General features: G+C 30.7%; 1 long non-coding RNA gene and 1 pseudogene across 1 annotated transcript; both read right to left on the bottom strand.

Annotated features, from left to right (window-relative positions):
- Window positions 1-1,362: 1,362 nt before the first annotated feature.
- Window positions 1,363-6,065, bottom strand: LOC133792765 (probable linoleate 9S-lipoxygenase 5; annotated as a pseudogene).
- Window positions 6,066-9,057: 2,992 nt separating this feature from the next.
- Window positions 9,058-9,431, bottom strand: LOC133789648 (uncharacterized). The gene is made up of 2 exons (XR_009873649.1): window positions 9,273-9,431; window positions 9,058-9,181 (listed from the first exon to the last, which is right to left on the bottom strand). It is a non-coding gene; the product is annotated as an uncharacterized LOC133789648 (long non-coding RNA).
- Window positions 9,432-10,241: the final 810 nt, after the last annotated feature.

Genomic DNA, 10,241 nt, shown 5'->3' with positions numbered 1-10,241 from the left:
GGAAATTGACTATTTTCCACTTGTAATTTTTTTCATTCCTTCCTGTCTTTCGCTTAGTGTGTGAAGAGACACTATATATACATCAATATGAAGAGCATATTAATTTTTTATTTCCATATCAAATAACCATATATCCAATTTTTTCAAATTAGAACACTTGTGACATGGACAATGAACTCTCTTAGGATCCACATTATTTTTCAAGGCTATTTGTATAAAACTCTCAACTCCATCTTCATATTCTTTTGATAACCTATCTTTCGCCATCCAACTCCTACCCATTTTTTGAAAATTTGGGCGAAACCTTACCTATAAGTTTGACTAAAACCTTCTTGCACACATAAAATTCTCAGGACACATGTTCAATTACAACATATCAACATAATGATCATCAATTAGTTTAATAATTAGGCATAATCTCCCCTATATATTGTATAAAAACTTCCTGCACGCAGAAAATTCCCAGAACAATACATAATATAATCAAGTATTCAAAGTAAAATTCCCAAAACAATACATAATGTGCACCTTAAATAAAATCAAAGTAAATTCATAGTTTAGTAAACTTACCAAAAGAATGCTAATTTTATTCCTTTATGCCCAAACCAATCTTCAATACAAGTTTTTGTTTCTCAACCTAACTATATTAAACACGAAGCATAAATTAGATGTTACAAATAATTCAACTATATACGTAATTTTATGTATAGCTAAAATGGATATTTTATAAACACTTCCACTCTCACAAATAAATCACAAGTAATAAAACACCACATTCAAAGAAACTCATATTCAACAAAATCATTAATATTCAATCAAATTTATTGTAACCAAAAACTCATTGTAGAAAAAAAAAATCACAATAACCAATTGTTCTATGCTTTTGTAGTAATTTGAGGAAATGATTTCTTCAAAAATTGCCTTATGAATGTTAGTCTAATTAAAATGTGTCAAAATTAATCCGCCTTAGAGAGTAGCATAACACACCACATAATACAAAAATAAAAATTAGAATTCCTAGACTAATGAGATAAACACACTCAAATCTCAATATAATAAGGAAATGTAGAAATTAAGATCCCTTGATGAGCATGTGGAAGTTAGATCTATTATTTCAAAATTAAAAATTAATAATAATAGAACTCAGTTTTACTTTTTTTAAGAATTCTTAAATGACTTCCTTAAATTTTTAAGATAGTAAAAGATCCAAAATTAAATGTTCACATTAATAATAAATGGATGTCACACAAAACCATGGTTAAAAGAAATAAGTTTCATACCAAGAATAAGCTTAACTGCAGAGACCTCTACAAGGCTGAAAGAACCATAAGCTGCAACAAAAATAATAAAAGTAATGCAAAGTAATTAATCAATATCATTTTATATCAAACATTTAACTACTTAAGTTGTGCCACCGTTGAATAATGTCAACTCATTCTTCTAATTATGTCTTGTTTTACTATGAATAACTCTAGTGGTTTCTCTTGTAATTGTTATTTTCATGCCTTGACAGATTGTTGATATCTGCAGTTAAGATACTTTAGCTTGAATATCTACAACATTAACAATTGTAGAAAAGAAACACATTGAACAATCCAAGTTACTAAGCATGACAGAGAAAATGAAGTATGAATTCTTCATAGACCAACAAAGCTAATATTAACTCTTCACGGGTCTGCATACTAGGCCACCATGACTTGTCTTTTAAGTCGCCATGACCGACCTCTTTGAGCTCCTTCCACCATGCTTGGAGATCTTTGTCTTTTTGAACAACTTCATCAGTTTTGCAGTAGTAAGAACAGTACTCTTGAACCCATTGTTTTATTGCAGCCCAGATTTCAAGTCCATCGACAGCATATGGATAGTCCTCTATCAGTAGGCAAAGGTCATGTGGTGAACTTGGATCCTTCACTGCCACCCCTCTGAAACATAAAAAAAAATATATAAGACATTATTTTCCATTTTTCTATTTTATACTTATCTCATTTGAAAGAATTAATACCTCTTGATGAGATCAGCTGGGTGCGTCTGTTCAGCTAAATTCCAGTTCTTATAAGCAGCTGAAGATAATATTTTTTAGGACATACCACAGACTCAATAATACCCCCACCATTTACAAGAAGTTTTCTAGCAAGTGAATTGACATTCATGTTGTCATGGAAGTGAGGGTGCAACAATTTGTAAATTGGGTGTAACACACTAAGCTGCCTGTTTGTTGCTAGCACAAATGGCTCAGCTATTGCATGAGTGTTCAACCTATATGACCAATGAAAATTGAATTAATATTTAGAACCATCACAAAACATAAACTAAAGTTATATGATCTAGTTTTTCTGACAGAGATATACCAATGGCTAACTAGTTGGTGATGGCAATAGTCATTAACAACGACATAAGCTTTAGCAAGTTGCCAAACAGTACTTTCTACGCCTTGTTGGGCTGGTGTAATAACCTTGCTAACAACACCTAATTCATCACCATTTGGATGTGGCAGGCTTAGTTCAATTTCCAGAGGCCTCAAAGTGCCATCATTGGTTAAAAACAGAAGTGTTCTAGTGGCATAAAATTTTGATGAAATTGTGTCGTTGATTCGCCTCGTGAATGGCATAAAAGTATCATGGTGATCCAATATATAAAGCTTGTTTTCATAAAGGGCCTGATTAAAAGCAAGGCTTTAGTCATCATGGCCTACACATTCATTATATACATATATACTTGAGAAAAACAAAGATAGGAAAATTGATCACCTCATACACTGATTGCCCATCCAAGTTGTTGCTTATGTGTTCTTCAGTGATTGTACTAGTTTGATTACCATAGATTGAAGAGTCAAGTTGGCTGGTTGGTGGGAATTCCTGTAGTTAAATCACAAGTAAGATCATCAAAGATGAAGCTTTAAAGAAACTTTCATTAGACCACTTTGAAGATATTTATAGGAAAGAAAAAGTTAGTACTTGGAGATAATGAATGACGACAGGGTTCACTCTAGCCAACATCTCTCTTGCAAATTCATCATCGGTCATCCATGCTGACTTGTCATCTGCTCAAAACCAAAGGAAGAAGAGTTTAACAATCAATCTCAAAGTAGAAAACCAATTAGATTAGATAGCAATGGCAGTGTATAATATGTAACATACTTTTCATCACACGAGGCATGGGATATCTGAGGAACTGAGTACCATCAGCTCGAAACATACTGCAGAAATATTAAAATGGAACATGCTTTTAAATTTAAACCTCCAGCAACAAAATAAGCAAAATCCAAGTCAAATGTTATGATCCATTCAACAAAAAAAAGTCCAATGTTATGACACATTATTCAAGCTGCTTAAGTCTAAAAAAATCAGCAAGCAACAAACTCTTCACCACACCAGTAAGCATATTTAAGCAAGTTCTAGAGCCTCCAGAAACACATAAAAAAAACAACAAATTTAAGTCTTAAACAACACAAACAGGAAGCTCCAACGACACCAAACATAACAAGCTCCAGTAGTAACTCCTAACAAAAAATAGAAAAATAATAAGTAGTCAAATGATGTTACTAATTGATAATCCCTTTTTTTGTTGTCATTTCTTACTCACCAAACCAAACACGGCAGTACAATATATAAATATATATATATATTTGGTTTTCATGAAAGTATAATATTTGAATGATCATCTCATTCTTCAAATATAAAATGCCTACATCATTTTTTAAGTAAATTATTTTATGATATCTTAATATGTGCTTAACTAAGCTCTATACAACATATGGTGAGATCATGCATATATACAATATATATTTATGTTTGTATGATCTTAATATATATATGACTTTAAACTAACATTTACAATTCTTAACTTTGAAAGAATCAACATGTACCAAATTAAGAAAGGATGCCTATAAGACAAACAAGAAAGTAGAAGAGACCAAACGAGAAGAAAGAAACAAAGAAAAAAAAGGAAATAAAGCAAACAATGTGCTGCAAGTGAAAACTTATATGACACTGTTAGACAAAATAATCTGTAAGGGTCATGAAGAACAATAGCTTTCTTTCTATTAAGACACCAGCTTGCACTTGTACACATTTGCCACAAAACATGGTCTCCATAAAGTTTGGTTATATAAGGTGGTAGTCAACCACAGGAACAAAAAGAGAGCTCCAGAATGATAGATATGAAAAGAGTACTCTTTCTCTCACTTAACAGTCTCTCTCATATGTGTATATATATATATATATTTGTGTGTAACTAATTAAACATGCATGTAAACAAATTACATCATAGTTTTATTAAGTATAGATATGGAAAGAGTACTGTTCTATATATATTTCCTTAATAATATATCATCAACTAAGACAAACATTTCCTTTAACTCAATATATCTCTTGTCCCCAAGTAATAGCATAAAAATATATTAATTTAACAACCAGTAGTCTAAATTGAAGCAATTAAAAATATAACAACAGTCAAAAACTCAGTTAAATATAAAAAACATATAATCTAAAATTAATAAAAACTTAGAGTTTATCACATCAAAGGAATGTCTAGACATGATATTTTAAATTTTAATGGATGCAGCAACAAAGAAACTAATTAATTAGAATAAAACTGTATTAGAATGTTTGATTTTCTTGGTCTTTAATTTCACAATTCAATTATTCATTTATGCATTGCCAAATTAAGAAAGGATTCAATGCCAAGAATCCAATTTACTCATTCATAAACAATTACTCATATATCTCACTGAATATTACTTCAAGAAAGCAAGCAAGACCATCACAAGTAGTCAACCTAAAATACTTACAGATAAATCGATACAAACATTAATTAACAGAAATATTCTTTATAAATATATATAGGAGTTTAGTCTACATACAAGCATTCATTGTTATTCAAAAACATACCAAATGGAATAGAGATCCCTATTATATCAAATAATAAAATTCTTCTCGTGGGTATAATCTATTTCTATTGGGTTTAGTTAGTGCAGAGAGTGTTAACGTTCCATGTAATAAAATAAATTTAACAAATGCAAGCCTCTGTTTTGAAAAGAAAAACAACTCTTAAATAACAGAATCCCCTGCTATTTTCCCCCCTTTTTAGGCTTTGTTTGTGTTGGTGTGTAAAATGGAGAAAGCAAAAATTATTGGTATATAAAAATAAATATGATAATCAAAATCATAAAGAGGCTAATTTCACAAAGAAATTACAAGCTCATTTTGAAATTACAAAGAAAGCTAGACTCTAGATGTACTGATAATCCTCACACCACTCCAAAAAGAACTTTAGACTATCCATGTGCCACAGCTAGACTCTGAATGTACTAATTTCACAATATGAAAAATGATACTTCTAAAAGCACACAATGAACAATACATATTACTAAAGAAAACAATACCCAACCCATATTAAATAAGAAAACAAAAGCAAACAAAATATTAAAAGCTACTAAGCATACATATTATGAAGAATGAATCTAAATGTGACAGAATAAGGACTCAAACTCGTTTTAAAGAAACACAATGATACAATACACAACAAGTGATTCTAGCTTAGAATTTCAAAGCAAAGCTCAGCAACAACAACATTTTTCTTGCTAATTTTCGGGATCATAGAATAATATACAAAAAAAACCAATGAATCACAATCAAGGAGAGAACTAGTACACCTAGTAGATGTTCCAAGAATCAAGGGTTCAATTAAGATCTGACCAAATTTGAACATAAATACAAAGATTAAGATTATAGTTGGGGAAAAATGGGTGAAGATGGAAGAAATAGAATTAGGGAAATCCTTACCCATTCCAATGAGAGCTTGAAATCGAGAGAATAGTAGACAAAAATCAATGTTCCAAGTATCAAAGGTTCAATAAAGATCTGACCAAATCTAAAGATAAATACAAAGATTAGGATTTATAGTTGGGGAAAAATGGATGAAGATGGAAGAAATGAAACTAGAGAAGTACTTATCACGCTGATGAAAGCTTGAGATCAAGAGAGTGGTAGCCAAAAATCGGAGAGAGAGAGAGAGGAGAAGATATGAGGGGGGAGAGAGAGAGACGAAATAGAAGAATCTTGGAAAATAGGAGAATAAAAATTTTCTATATTCAGTTTCAATTTTAATTTAGCTTACTAAAGTTGATTAATTTATATAAAATATATAAATGTCTTCATTTCATAGTTATATATTTTAATAGTTTAAGAAAAATAACATCCATAAATACTTTTATTATACTGCCTTTAACGGAAAATATATTTTTTGAAAAATTATTAGTCCATATGATACTTGATTAATTATGTAATAAATTTAATTTTTTTTGGGAGAATTAAAATTATTATTCCGCCAATTTAAAGTTTATACATATATTTTGAAAACAATTTTACTAGTGAATATTATAATTTTCAACGACTAGTTATAATAGTAGCATAATATTTAATTTTTTTAATATTAGCTATATAGTGACTAAATAATTTGTTGGTGAAAGTGTATTACACATTTTTTTAGCAACTAAATGATTTGAGTCACCTAAAATGAGGAATCCCGCCCCAAAACAATTTGGTGCCAAAGTTTCCCTCACTAAGAAGAAATGTAGTCGATAAAAATAACAAACAATGACTAAAAATTTAGTCGCCAATTCTTTTGGTACCAATAAAACCTTGTTTTACAACCAAATCCTCTCGCTATTAAATATTAGTCTCAAAAACCAACTTTTAGTGACTAATTTAATTTAGTCGCTAAAAACTTGGTCGCTAAAAGTGAAGTTTTTTGTAGTGATCATTAATGAATTTTTAACAAAAGAAATCTTCTTTTATTAAATATATAATAAGTAATTCAATTAGAAATTAATATTACAAAAAAGTATTAAAAATTTAAACTATTATTTGAATAACTCATTGAAAAACAAAACTCATTCTTTAACTAGTAGCTATTGTGTGTTGAAAATTATTATTTAATATTTTTTATGAATATATTTACATAAAATATATTAAATTATATTAAAAAATACAAATTAACTTAGTACTTGGTTAGAAAATTTGTATTGCATTAGACAACAGTTTGAGTAGAAATGTTGTCTCATGTTAAAAATAGGCATGTTAAAACACTCTCAATAGAACTGCCGTTTCATGTGAATTTAAATTTGCATGGCACAACAGTTTGTGAGCCACTATTGTGTCATGTATATTTTTAACATGACACGACAGTTCTACTGCAAACGTCATTTCCTACATGTCGTCTAAGTACAATTTTGTAGTAGTGTTAACAGTTGAAAGAAACATGTTAGAACTTTACCTAATAGGCTCTAAGGCAAAAACTTATTCTAAAACAAACATATCTCGGACCTATTTATTATTACTTCTTATAAAAAATTATATAAGTCTTTATTTATTATTTAGAGTGGGTTTCTATACTTAGAAAAACATTCCATCTTTATTTTCTAAGTCTGTTTCTAATTATCCTATATGACTTAATTCTCAGGCTCGAAACTCATCTTTGTTCCAAAGTTAACCATATTGAGGGAGGGCTGGGATCAGTAAAATCGTTCCCACTACTATGACCCCCTAACTTTGAATATAGAAACTTGGTTCATTGATTTGTATCCACCCTCACCGAACTTAGTCATTATTTATTTTACTTATTATTTATTATGATTGCAAAAAAAAAAAAAAAAAAAAAAATCAAACTCATACATGATAATGAAATAACATGATATTCATTTGGAAAAAGTTTTCACTTATTACAACCACAAAACAAAGAAATAAATAAAACAAACAATAAAACTACTATTCTAAAAATCCGGATCTTCTACATCCGATCCTTCATCTAACATATCATCATCCAATTCTTCATAATCCTCATTGTCATGTGCATCAAAATGTCCTCTAGGAAGGTTTGTGAAAATCCTATGTTTTTGCTCATTGGTAAACTGAAATTCGGATTTTGAAGTGAACCTAATTAGAAGAAAGTAATATCGCATTGCTGCTGGTAGTTCATCCTCATCATCCATGGCTTCCCATATTTCTTCTAAAGCTGCTATTACAGGATGAAAATCTTTAAACAGTCTAATTACTAATACATATTGTTCTGTTGCTCTCATCATTATTTGCTTAGACTCTTGAAGATGACCTATTTCTCTGTGGAACAAGAGTAGTCTCCGGGTGATTCTCTCTAGTGTTCCTATGGTGTTTCTTGGTTCCCTTATTCTCTTTAAAGCCTTAATGGCTCGGATATCCTCTTAAGTTAATGCTCCGTTCATTCTCAACTGAAAACATAAATACTAAAAATCGTTAGCTATACACATAAGCAAAATAACTATAACTTAAATACTTACTTGGCGGTCAGATTCGGAGCTTTGAGTGTGTGTATCGAGGAGAACTTCATGCGAAGGAACCATGTCTCTGATACCAATTGTAATGACCCAACTACTCTAGACTTTGGACCATTAATGAAAACTACACATAGATTCTAATCCTTAACAGAACTTACAAGTGAAAAGATCATAACTTTATTAAAAACTTGTTAAAATAAAGGTTAAACTTACATAAAATTTAAGTTAGGATATGGGATCCCATTGTTTTAAAAAAAACATAACTTAATTGTAATAAAATAAGATTACATAAATAAGTGCGGAAAAATACACATAAAACCATAATAAAGACTTCATCCTCAAATCGAAACTCTCGGCTCTTCGAATCCATTCCGCCTCAATACACATTCCCAAGAATCCAAGAACCTTTCCCGCCACTATAGCTATTTTCCTGCACACATAAACATAAAAGGAATGAGCCTAATGCCCAGCAAAGAAAAATCTAACATATAACCATATACATAAAAATTCATAATTCAACATAAAACATACCATAACACTTATGTCACATACATATATAATGGCCATTATTACTTGGGGTCCCATAAACTAATCAAGTCATATGCCCATTAGATTAGTGGGGTCTTGCTAGCTAAGCAAGTCATATGCCCATAATCTATTTGGGGCTTGTTAGTTGTATAGGTCATATGCCCATGTCTACAAGCATACTTAACATAGCATTTTTCATAACACATATTCATAAGATAACATATAAAAATCATATAACACATAAATCCTATCCTATTTTCCTTACCAAAATAACCAGGATATGAGAACTGATCTGGGACCTTGGAACACTCCAAAAACCTTGTGCTCAAGAACTTAGATTTCCTAACCAAAAATAGGAATAAGGTTAGAATGAGTAGAAGACTATGAGAACTTTAAAGAATATAATACTGAAATGGACTAGAGTTTGGGATACCTTGAGCACTTCTATGATCAATCTAAATCTTGAACCGAAATGTGAATAGAACCTTACTTCCCAAGTGTTTGGTAAGCTTATAGTGATCAAGCTTATAATTCCCAACCCAAGTGTTTACACTCTCACACTAACCTAGCAACTTGCAGCCTCTGAACTTAGAGTAATAGATGAATAAATGGTTGGGTACTAGGTCCTATTTATAGAGTTTAGGAATGAAAAGATCTTCAATTAACTTGAATAAAAATAATGGCTTTTTAAGTGAAAATAATTTGAATTATCGTTTAGCAGAGGCTGAAGACTCGTTCAGAAATGTGTTGGACTTATCAAGAGGTTAAGGATTTGAATGAGAATGTTTTTGAAAACTTTCAAAAACACACTGAAGGAGGCGATATATCGCCCCCTGTAGGCGATATATCGCCTGGGCCATTATGCCCGAGGCAATCGTGCAACGTTTCGTGTTTTCCGTATCTTCGTACTACGATATATCGCCCCCTATAGCTGCGATATATCGGCATATGCTGAATATTTAAACACGAAATCACACATTTTTAGCTTAATTTGAATTGAGTAAACAACCTTGACTAAGCCTTCTAACGTTTTCAAAGCTGCTGACTGACCTTAGGGTATTCAAATTTTAACCTTAATAAATTTAATCCTCAAAATACTTAATCATCATTAAACCTATGCATGACATGTGCTATTATCTTATTGGGTCTTATCTAAACCTTATAATATAATAAATATTACCCTCAATATCAGTCATATTAATCAAACCTTAGGTTAAAATTAATATTCCTAAACTATAGGTTAAACTTAGAAAATCTATAAGTACTACTATGAGTGTCCAAATAAATCCCGGTCTGAACCAAAAATCCACAGTCATAAAGATAATGCTATTATTACTATTATACTACTATCTAACTTAGCTAAGTAAAGTTCTTGGACTCTACACCAGGCCCTGGGTTCGCG

Source organism: Humulus lupulus, chromosome 7 (genome assembly GCF_963169125.1).
Source record: "Humulus lupulus chromosome 7, drHumLupu1.1, whole genome shotgun sequence".
Classification (NCBI taxonomy): domain Eukaryota; kingdom Viridiplantae; phylum Streptophyta; class Magnoliopsida; order Rosales; family Cannabaceae; genus Humulus; species Humulus lupulus.
The sequence above is the reverse complement of the archived record's forward strand: the minus strand, read 5'-3'. Positions and strand labels throughout refer to the sequence as shown.